Here is an 11876-nt window from a genome sequence, read left to right on the forward strand (position 1 = left end):
GTTTCTCAGCCTTCTCATTATCATGATGAAATGGAATTCAAATCCAGATGAGGCACTGTTGCAGCCTTTTCCCAACCGCACACAAGGAGTGTACTGATGAATGCCAGAATCGACCTGAACAAGGACTGATTCTCGTGATTATTCACAGTGTGACGCCAACATTATGTTCCAGCTTGCTGTGCCTCTGCTGAGTGTCGGTGAAATGCGTTTGCTGCACCGTGCATGTACTAGATATAAAACAACAGCCCCGCTAAAGTGCCTTCCATTGCAACGAGCAAAATATCAGCTGCGTAAGCTACTCTCATAAGTTTGAAAGGATTCAGGTGAGAAGGTGGCAGACTTGCTCCGAACCTCACCAATCCTTAGCCAAGCAGGTGCAGCTGGTTGGGTTAATGTGATCGGGGAAACCTTCCCAGATATTCTGCTCCACTGTTCTGCTCTCTCCCTTCCCAAATTAAAAAAAATAAGCATCAGCAGCCTGTCCAATAAATGATTCATCTGGCTCCCTTCAACAACAGGCAGCTCAACCCCTTGGACCCTATAATAAAAATATGACATTCTTATTTACAGGAGTCGCTGCCTCAAAAAGGCAGCCAGCATCATCGGAGACCCACAGCACCCTGGCCACATACTCTTCACTCCCACCATCTGGAAGAAGATTATAGGGGCTTAAACTGTGATGTCCAGGTTCAGAACAGCCTCATCACTACAGGCTCACTACAACCTCTAAATAAGTTCTGTGCTACATAGAATTGGGGACATTGGTTTTCTCTTCTTGCACCATTATTGTTTGTTTGTATGTGTGTATATATATATATATATATATATAATTTTATTTTCATTTATTATATAGTTAACGGAGTACCATGTTCACATTTTCTGTTGTGCTGCTTCAAGTAAGAATTTCATTGTTCTGTGTAGGAAGGAACTGTAGATGCTGGTTTAAACTGAAGATAGACACAAAAATAACTCAATGGGTCAGGCAGCACCTCTGAAGAAAAGGAATGGTTGGCAGTTCGGGTCGAGACCCTGCTTCATACTGAGAGTCAGGAAATGGAACCGAGAGACATAGACAGTGATATGAAGAGATATAGAACAAAAGTTAAAGATATGCAAAAAGCAACAATGATCAAGGAAAGGTGGAGGTGGCAACGAGTTATACAGAAACTCAACTGGACGACATTGAAATTAGTATGCCGACTCGGGTGGAGGAGGGATGGAGAACGGAGACAGAGGTACGGATGCAAACCTTGCATCCCCTCTCTCTCCCCGTCCCTCCCTCACCCCAGTCACCCCAGTCAATCGAGGCTAGTTTCACTATCGTCCTGTTGAGTTTCACTGGCTGTTTAACTCGTTGTCGTCTTCCCCACAGCCAACAATGGACCATTGTGGGCTCCACCTTTCCAATTTAATTGTTCTGTATGGGACATATGATGATAAAACACTCCCGCCTCTTATAACAAGATCACATCAGTGTGAACACCACAGTGTCTGTGATTCTTGGTTGCATTGGTATTATGGAAGAACAAGGCCATACAAATTCCAAATGAAATTACTCATGGAGATGAATTTGTGCTCCTGTCAGGGAGAAGACCCATTTGCTAGAAGTAAGCCAGTATAAATTTAGCTCTGGCCTGCGTTCAATCTTCCAATCCTCCAGCCATTAATTTCACAGCTTCACCGTAAAGGTAAGAACATTTGACTAAGCCATTGGTTTATAAGTAAGTTCATCGTATAGATTACTAGTTAGCCATACAAACCTGGAGCAGTAATTATCATATCATATATATACAGCCGGAAACAGGCCTTTTCGGCCCACCAAGTCCGTGCTGCCCAGCGATCCCCGTACATTAACACTATCCTACACCCACTAGGGGCAATTTTTACATTTACCCAGCCAATTAACCTACATACCTGTACGTCTTTGGAGTGTGGGAGGAAACCGAAGATCTCGGAGAAAACCCACGCAGGTCACGGGGAGAACGTACAAACTCCTTACAGTGCAGCACCCGTAGTCAGGATCGAACCTGAGTCTCCGGCGCTGCATTCGCTGTAAAGCAGCAACTCTACCGCTGCGCTACCATGTCTCGGTGTCGGAAGGGGAGAATCAATAACATTCCCTTTGCTAATAAATATCCAACAGCTCATGCTGGACAGGATGTATATTTGTGGATTAGGAATGGTTGAGATAAGGATAGGCTTCATTTTTTCAAAGTCTATCAACGTTCACCTGGTCATTAACTAGCTGAGAGCTGCTGGCTTTGTCAGGCAGGAAAGAACAGACATTAATTTGAATCCATAGCAGGATAATGTGGTGCAGCACTTGAGTTCTGTGCCTCACTGTGCCAGAGACCTGGGTTGAACCCTGACTATGGGTGCTGTCTTTGCGGAGTTTGCACATTCTCGCTGTGACTGTGGGTTTTCTCCGGGTGCTCCGGTTTCCTCCCACATCCCAAAGACGTGCAGGTTTGTAGGTTATTTGGCTTCTGTAAATTGTCCCAAGTGTGTAGGATGTGAAAATGGTTCCAACATGCAACTAGTGTACGAGTGATCGTTGGTCGGCACAGACTCGGTGAGTTGAAAGGCCTGTTCACACGCTGCATTTCCAAACTAAACTAAACTAAGATAAAGGCAACTTTAGCATTGGTACAGAATGCAGTGGCAGCACAGCAACAACTTGTGTTTCAGACATCAGTAGACTTTCGAAGAGATCCCCCTCCCCTCCCACCACCCACCATCAACAACACCATAGTCACATCAGTGGAGTCATTTAAGTTCCTTGGAACCATCATCTCCAGGGACCTTAAATGGGGGGCCACCATCGACTCCACAGTCAAAAAGGCCCAACAGAGGATGTACTTCCTGCGACAACTGAAGAAACACAATCTGCGACAGGCAATGATGGTCCAATTCTATACTGCTATCATTGAGTCCGTCCTCACCTTCTCCATCATGGTCTGGTTTGGCTCAGCCACCAAGCACAACATCCGGAGGTTGCATCGGATCGTTCGCACAGCTGAGAAGGTTGTTGGCTGCAACCTTCCCCCCATTGACGAACTGTACACTGCAAGGGCCAGGAAGCGAGCGGGCAAGATCATCTCTGACCCCTCTCACCCTGACCACAAACACTTCGAAGCACTTCCCTCTGGAAGGTGACTCCGGACTGTCAAAGCAGCCACAGCCAGACATAAAAACTGCTTTTTTCCCACGAGTGATAGTTCTACTCAATAACCAAAGTCTGTAGTCTCTTTTTTGCTCTGGTTTATTTTCACCCACATGTTTAGACCGTAATGTTGTATCCTTATTGTTTTGATGTGGTTATGCTTTATACTTAATTGTTAACTGTATGTTTGTGTTGTCATTTGTGAGCGGAGCACCAAGGCACATTCCTTGTATATGCACATACTTGGCCAATAAACTTATTCATTCATTCATTCATTCATTCATTCATTCATTCATCAGTCTGAAGAGGGTCTCGACCTGAAATGCCATCCATTCCTTCTCTCCAGAGATGCTGCCTGTCCCGTTGAGTTACTCCAGCATTTTGTGTCTATCATCTAGTGTTTCAGAAAGTTTGTCTTCTTCATTGGCATTCCCTTGCGTCTGAGGATGGCTTGCTTTCCCTCCAATTCTGGATGTCTGAATGAACACTTGTGTAGGGTGTCTGTTCCACACCAGCTACTTGACACAAGGAACTGCAGATGCTGGAATCATGAGCAGAACATGAAGTGCTGGAGTGACTCAGTGGGTCAGGCAGCATCTGTAGAAGTGAAACATTGGATGCTGGATGTACAGATGCTGCCTGACCCACTGAGTTACTCTAACTACCAATCAAAATGTAGAAACAAGGAACTACAGATGCTGGTTTTGCAAAGAAATTACACAAATTGCTGGAGTAACTTAGCGGGTGAGGCAGCATCTCCGGGGGAAATGGATAAGTGATGTTTTGGCTCAGGACTCTTCTTGATCCTCTCAGAACACTTTGAAGAAATTGTCCCGACTTGAAACGTCACCTACCCATGTTCTCCAAAGATACTGCCTGACCCGTTGAGTTACTCCAGCATTTTGTGTTTTTGTTTTACTCTAGCTTCCAGACAGACTTGGCAGAGCAAGGTACCAGTCCTGGTCCTTGTCCAAAAACAAGGAGACACAGTTCACAGTGCCTTAACCAGAGGGCATGAAGTACTTTCTGTGCTTAGAACACAGATCAATACAACACAGGAGCAGGCCCTTCGACCCACAGTGTATGTTCCTGAAATGATGCCAAGTTCATCTCCTCTGCCTGCATGTGATCCCGATCCCCCCTATCCCCCCATGTCCATCTGCCTTTCTAAAAGCCTCTTAAATACCACGATTGTACCAGTTTCTATCTCCACCCCTGACAGCGCGTCCACTCTCTGTGTAAAAAAAAACTTGTTCCGCACATCTCCTTTAAACTTTGCCCCTCTCACCTTAAAGCTATGTCCTCCAGTCTTTGACATTTCCATCCTGGGATAAAGGGTTCTGATTGTCTACCCTATTTATGCCTCTCATAATTTTATATACTTCTATCAGCTCTCCCCTCAATCTCAATTGCTTCAGAGAAAATAATCCAAGTTTATCTAACCTCACCTTATACCTAATACTCTCTAATACAGGCAACATTCTGGTAAATATTCAGCCAGCATTCAGAGGGTGCAATCTCACTCTGTACTTGTTCCCACATTGTGCCCACAGCAGAAATATTACAGGATACTTTGTGTAAAATGGGCAAAGTGAGGTGTCCATTATAAGTCCCAGTCAATTTGTATCTCTATTGATGTTGACATTCCCACCATCGTATCTAACTCAAAGTATATTGAAATTGGTAGGTTTGTCATTCTTCTGCCCTGCTGCAACCATTTTACCGATCAGTTTGGATGATACTCTCGTGCAGGATTCCATTGGCAATATATAGGCTTTGTCACTAGTGGTAGCTGATTACAAGCAGTACAACTGACATCCCTGCAATCGATCCCAGTGTCACAAAAGGAAGGAATGATAAGTACCATGCTTGCTTTAAACAATCACACTGCAGACGACCCCCATATTAACAGGGGCATTGTGTTCCTAGAACTCAGGACGTATCGTGATTCACTGTAAAGTGAATCGGTGTCATTTGCTTGTATGTCAGGAAATGCAAGTTGGAAAAAACATTGTTGTGTTTAGTTGTTTTGTTTCGAGATACAGTGCAGAAACAAGCCCTTCAGCCCACCGAGTCCGCGCTGACCAGTGATCCCCACACACTAACACTATCCTACACACATTAGGGACAATTTACAATTTTAACGAAGCCGATTAACCTACAAACCTGTACATCTTTGGAGCGTGGGTGGAAACTGGAGCTCCCGGAGAAAACCCACACAGGTCACGGGGAGAACTTACAAAATCCGGACAGACAGTCAGGATCGAACCCGGGTCTCTGGTGCTGTTAGGCAGCAGCTCTACCGTTGTGCCACTGTGCCACCCCTAAATTGAATTAAGTTGATTTATTTATTTCCACATAAATACTGTGAGAGTGAATTTTCTTCTGTACCTCGTTTTTGGTAATGATTTGTAAATTCTGCAAGTGCAAATTTGGGTAATGCCTGTAGTTACTTCCTATCCTTCACTTCAGTTTGTAGTTTTCAGCTGCAGTGGAATGCTCCATCTAGTAAGTTGACTGATAAATATGGACAACCATCCCAAGGGCTCAAGTACATGACCATCTGGTGAGGAGGTGGGTGTTCTATTATCTGTGATATCACGTCACCTGGTGAATGATTGCTGAAATCTGTTACATTAATACAAGTTTTGTCAATCTTTTGTGTTCTGTTCTTTACGTAAGATATCCTTAATTACAATCCTTGATTTAATTATTTGAAAATGCCTTAAAATTTTTGATACAAAGTTTTACTCTTAATACGTACTAGGTCAAGGTTTATTATTATCACCTATTACCTAGGAACGGTGAACAGCTTTATTTTGCGTGCTATCCACACAAGATCAGATAATATCAGACATAATTACAATCACATCAAACTCCAAACTCGGCGGTGCCACATTGGCGCAGCGGTAGAGTTGCTGCCTTACAGCTCTGGCAGCACCGGAGACCCCGGTTCGATCCCGACTACGGGTGCTCTCTGTACGGAATTTGTACGTTCCCCCGTGACCTGCTTGGGTTTCCTCCGAGATCTCCCGGGATGGCGGGACTGTCATATGATGAAAGAATGGAGCGACTGGGCTTGTATTCACTGGAATTTAGAAGGATGAGAGGGTGTCTTATAGAAACATGTACAATTATTAAGGGATTGGACACGCTGGAAGCAGGAAACATGTTCCCGATGTTTGGGGAGTCCAGAACCAGGGGCCACAGTTTAAGAATAAGGGGTAGGCCATTTAGAACTGAGATGAGGAAAAGCTTTTTCACCCAGAGAGTTGTGAATTTGTGGAATTCTCTGCCTCAGAAGGCAGTGGAGGCCGATTTACTGGATGCATTCGAAAGAGAATAAGATAGAGCTCTTAGGCCTAGCGGAATCAAGGGATATGGGAGAAGGCAGCAACGGGGTACTGATTGTGGAGATCAGCCCTGATCACATTGAATGGCGGTGCTGGCTCAAAGGGCCGAATGGCCTACTCCTGCACCTATTGTCTATGTATCTGTATCTATGTGTGTATCTTCGCTTTCCTCCCACACTCCGAAGATGTAAAAGGTATGTAGGTAAATTGGCGTGGTATAAGTGTAAATTGCCCCTAGTGTGTGTGGATTGTGTTAATGTGTGGGGATCGCTGGTAGGTGCAGACTTGGTAGGCCGAATGGCCTGTTTCTGCGCTGTATCTCTAAAAAAAAAGTACAATAGACAGAGCAAAGGGGAATATACAGAATGCGGAATATAGTTCTCAATAAGAAATTTTGAGTATTTAACACTTACCTCTGCAATGGGCTATTGGTTTGATAGAATCTCCCAGGTTGGACCTTGTGTTTGCTGAGCTGGTTGACCTGAAGGATTAGGAAGGAAGGAAACAAACTCTGCGAGCGGCTGATAATCAGGTGCTTGGCATCAGGACACCGGAGGTGAGGATTTGTGCCAACAGCAGTTTTATAGGATTGGTAAGTTTGAACTGGAATAATCGGAGACCATGGACAAAGGAGAGAGGATATAGTGGGGAAATAGGTCAGGAAAAGCCTTTCTGTGCAAAACTGTGAGGGTGCAAGGGTGTCAAAAGAATTAGAAATGTCTAGATAATTGGGGATATTTGAAAAGGAAGTATATAAAATGTTGAAGCAGGGAACTGAGAGCTATGGGGAACTGGCACAGAAGAAGAGAAGAGGCCTGGATCGGTGAAGAGAAGAGAGCGGCACGGTGGCGCAGTGGTAGAGTTGCTGCCTTACAGCGAATGCAGCGCCGGAGACTCAGGTTCGATCCTGACTACGGGCGCCGTCTGTACGGAGTTTGTACGTTCTCCCCGTGACCTGCGTGGGTTTTCTCCGAGATCTTCGGTTTCCTCCCACACTCCAAAGACGTACAGGTTTGTAGGTTAATTGGCTGGGCAAATGTTTTTTTTTAAATTGTCCCTAGTGTGTGTAGGATAGTGTTATTGAGGCGGGGATCGCTGGGCGGCGCGGACCCGGTTGGCCGAAGGGCCTGTTTCTGCGCTGTATCTCTAAATCTAAATCATCCATCTTCATATTAAGTGTTGAAGCTGGCTCGAGGGGCCGAGAGGCCTACTCCTGCTGTCCCTTTGTGAATTAAAGCTTGCGTTTCTAGCATGACTTTCATTACAGTGCACCTTCAATAAGTGGGATCTTATAGCCATTTTAAAGTGCTTTACAGCTTATGAGCTGCATTAGAAACATAACTAAGGTTTATTCATTGTACTTGCACTACACCATACTCGTGCATATTACAATAAACTTGTGCTTGAATTAAAACTGCAGTTTAAATGCAATCCTTTCTTACATTTCTTTCCAGCAGAGTCACATTCATCATACTTAAGCTGTTGTAAAAAAAAAACTTTTGTTATCTAATGGATTAAAAGAAAACAACCAAACCATGCTCACTATATGAATCATCCTGGTTTAACATCACAGTCCTTACAAGGTTTCAGATTCTCCATCCTCAGCTGACAATCATACTTGTGTTTCCCTCTAGGGGGCGTCCAGATGAGGTTAAAAATAACACTTCACATCTGTTCTTCCCACTGTTATGTTCAGGTGATGTGTGTAGACAATTCAAACATCGAAACATGCAATCAAGGGATACACTAACCAAGAGGATGTCTGTCCAACAGGCCAAGGAGTAATTTAATATTTTTTACAACAGGGATTTCCTTCTGCATAATTTCTATGCAGACAAGATGTTGTCAAAAGATTCACTCTGTAACAAGCATAGAAATTCCAACTTTGTATTGCAGACTAGAGCTATTAAAGGGAGGAAATTGAATAGAATGATTACAAGCTGATTGAACTATTTATTGTGCATGAATATAATATTTGTGGAACTGTAGGTGCTGGAATCTTGAGTAAAACACTAAGTGCTGGAGTAACTCAGTCAGAAGGCAGCATCTGTAGGAGGGAGTGGATAGGTGACATTTTGGGTCAGCCCATTTCTTTAGTTTGAAGAAGGGTCCCAACCTGAAACATCCATCATCCATTCCCTTCGTGGATGCTGCCTGACCCATTGAGTTACTCCAGCACTCTGTGAAATATTATTGCTTATCTACTAACAATATATTCTTGTCTGGAATTTCTGGACAAAAATCAATTAGGATTCCTTGGCAGAACTTGCCTGCTGTGCTTCAGATGTTCCAGTGACAGATGTAATAAATCAAAAAGTATATAAAAGTGTTGTTACTGCTGAAGAAGCATTTTGCAATGATCTTGTCTAATTACCCATAGTCCTTCTGTAATCTAAACTATCACTGGGTGACGTGACTGCAGAAAACAACGCTGTAGTCAATAAAGTTTCTTTGAGATTACTGAACTCAATTGCTACACACATGGTTAGTTAAATGATCATTCTTGCTAATCACTGGATTTATGCTCTTGTAATGTTTGCGCTTTCTTATGCCAATATTAAATGGTTGTGTTTTCAATTGAGAACTGCCCTCCCATGTATTGATTTCCCCAAGGCTGCTAAAATGGCATCTGCACCATGACAGATCCTTTTGCACCAAAGATTATATTGGCGATGACATTAGATTGTGTGCAGCATACATTACTGTGTATGTGGAGTGTGCAGACCATGAGATCAGTCAATAATGCCCTCTATTAGTCTCGCACGAACAAACATGCTTTCAGCAGCCGGAAGAAGCTCCACACCACCATTGTATCACCCGTTGCATACAGACTGGCTGCCAGTTGATTCTTCTGGCTGTTTCTGTGATTGTACCTGTGTTATTTAGTTTTCCATCATTGTTTAAAATTGGACTGATAGGTGGGAAGTGGTGCGGCAAGAGCTGAAGATCGTCTACTGGATCTATGTGTAGATCAGTTATTCCTCACCATGGGCGCATTAGCAGGCATTGCCGTTGGAGTATAATTTGACTGCGGGGATGAGGAGAGCACAATATTCTGCTGAAAGAGGGAGGAGGACTTGGGGTTCCAATGGAAGGCCATAGTGACCCAGGGTCTTCAAGGACCTTGTGTGCAAACTGGTCCAATGCTGCTTTATTTGTCACATATGCAGCTGCACAGTGAAATGCTTTCTGCATATTTACACACGCAGCGCCGCCACTTTTGGTGCATTATTGAATGTCGTGCCATTACACAACTGAAGCTTGGAAATGTACAATGTGGACCCATGGGATCATGGAGTCATACAGAATGGAAACAGGCCCTTCGGCTCAACTCATCCACACTGGCCAAGTTACCAAACTGAGCTAGTCCCATTTGTCTGCGTTTGGGGCCCTATTTCTCTAAACCATTCCTATCCATGTACCTGTGCAAATGTCTTCTAACGGTAATTGCACCCGTCTCCACCACACCGTCTGGTAACTTGTTCCACGTACTCACCAACCAACTGTGTGAAAAGGTTGCCCCCAGTCCCCTTTAATTTAATCACATCGAGAGGAAATCGAGGGGTGGGGCCAGGCAAGGAGGAAATGGCAGGTATTGAGGATGGAGGGAAATATTGTTGAGCGAAACAATCTGCTTCACGAGGGGCCACACTCACAGCGACGCAGTTGACCTTTAACTGCCCTGTAAAATAACCAACAGTGGCATCATTAATGTAACTTTAAAACATAATAAGGGTGGAGCATGCAACATTGACCGAGACACTGAATTTGGACCTCCCCGAATACTATAACATCCTGACTTGAAAATAGATTACCGTTCCATCATTATTGCGTTCCAATCCTGGAATTGCCTCAGTAACGTGATTGTGAGAGTATTTTCACCAAAAGGGCTGCAGCATTCACAAAAGGCAGCTCGCTACCATTAATTTCTCAAGGGCATTCAAGCATGGGTAAAAAATGCTCTCCTTGCCAATGAACCTATTTCCTGGATGTGGATCAGATAAAATTGGACCCCTTCCAACAAAAATGAAAGTAGGCCTCAATCCTTCAGTTGAAGGCTTATTTTAGAAAATTAAAATTCAATAAGCCATCCAGGATCTCAAATTGCATACGATGACATGGCAGGTTAGTGAAGCACTGCAATTATTTAGCAATGAAGCAATGAATGTCAGGGAGATAATAGGTAAACACAACTTATAATAAGATAGCATCAAACCTGCAACCTGCAGGCACATTAATCAGAAACGTCAGTCTGAACCCGAAAGGTCACCCATTCCTTCTCCCCAGAGATGCTGCCTGTGCCGCTGAGTTACCCCAGCATTTTGTGTCTACCTCCACTAATGCTGCCTTGTCCACTGAATTCCTCCAGCTCTTTGTGTTTTGATCAAGATTCCAGCATCTGCAGTTTCTTGTGTCTCCAATTGGAAACATATTATTATTTTTATTTATACCAAACTGGAAATCATAGATGGCCAGAATTCATTACCATCCTTAATTGCCCTTCAGAAAGTGGGAGTAAATTGTCCTCCTGAACTGCTGTCACCCCATTGGCAGTGGCACTCTGACAGTGCCTTGGGCAGGGAGATCCAGGATAGAGACCCGGTGATGATAACGGATGGCGTTTCCAAGGGTGATGTGCTACTTGATGAGGGTATCTGTCAGTGATGGTGTTCCCATGCTCCTACTGCCTTTTTCTTTGAGGTGGTAGCAATTATGTGTTTAGGACGAGCGATTGCAGTAGCCAAGTTGAGTCAATGCAGCGCATTTTGTAGACACTCTACACAGGAGCCATTGGACCGGTGATGGGAGGAAGGAATGCTTAGGGTACTTGATTGGGAGCTTAGTCAGAGAGCTTTACCTTGGATGGTGTTAAGCTTCTTGATAGTTGTTGTTGCTGTTGGAAGTGCAGTTATCCAAGTAAATGGAGTCATGCTTCTGATATGTGCCTTGACGATGGTCCAACAGTAAGAGCAATAAAATAAGCAATTACACACACAATCATAAACCAACACAAAACAAAAAAAAAGAAACATCCATCACAGTGAGTCTCCTCCAGTCACCTCCTCACTGTTATGGAAGGCCAGAATGTCTTTTCTCTTCCCCTGCCGTCTTCTCCCGCGGTCAGGTTGTTGAAGTTGCCACATTCCAGGCCGCGCCGGACGGTGAAAGGTCCGCAGCGGGCCGACCCAAGCCCCGTGAACCGGGGCGGGTGAAGACGCTGCCGCTGCCGCTGCACGTCGGGGCGGTCGTGGCTCCCGACATTGAAGCCCCCGCCGAGCAGAATCTCTTGCGGTCTTGTGCTTTGGGCAAGGCGTGTCTCCAGCCACTGGAGTATTTTCACCTCCATTTCACCAACATTG

The sequence above is a fragment of the Rhinoraja longicauda genome, chromosome 1, assembly GCF_053455715.1.
Source record: "Rhinoraja longicauda isolate Sanriku21f chromosome 1, sRhiLon1.1, whole genome shotgun sequence".
NCBI classification, from domain to species: Eukaryota; Metazoa; Chordata; class Chondrichthyes; order Rajiformes; family Arhynchobatidae; genus Rhinoraja; species Rhinoraja longicauda.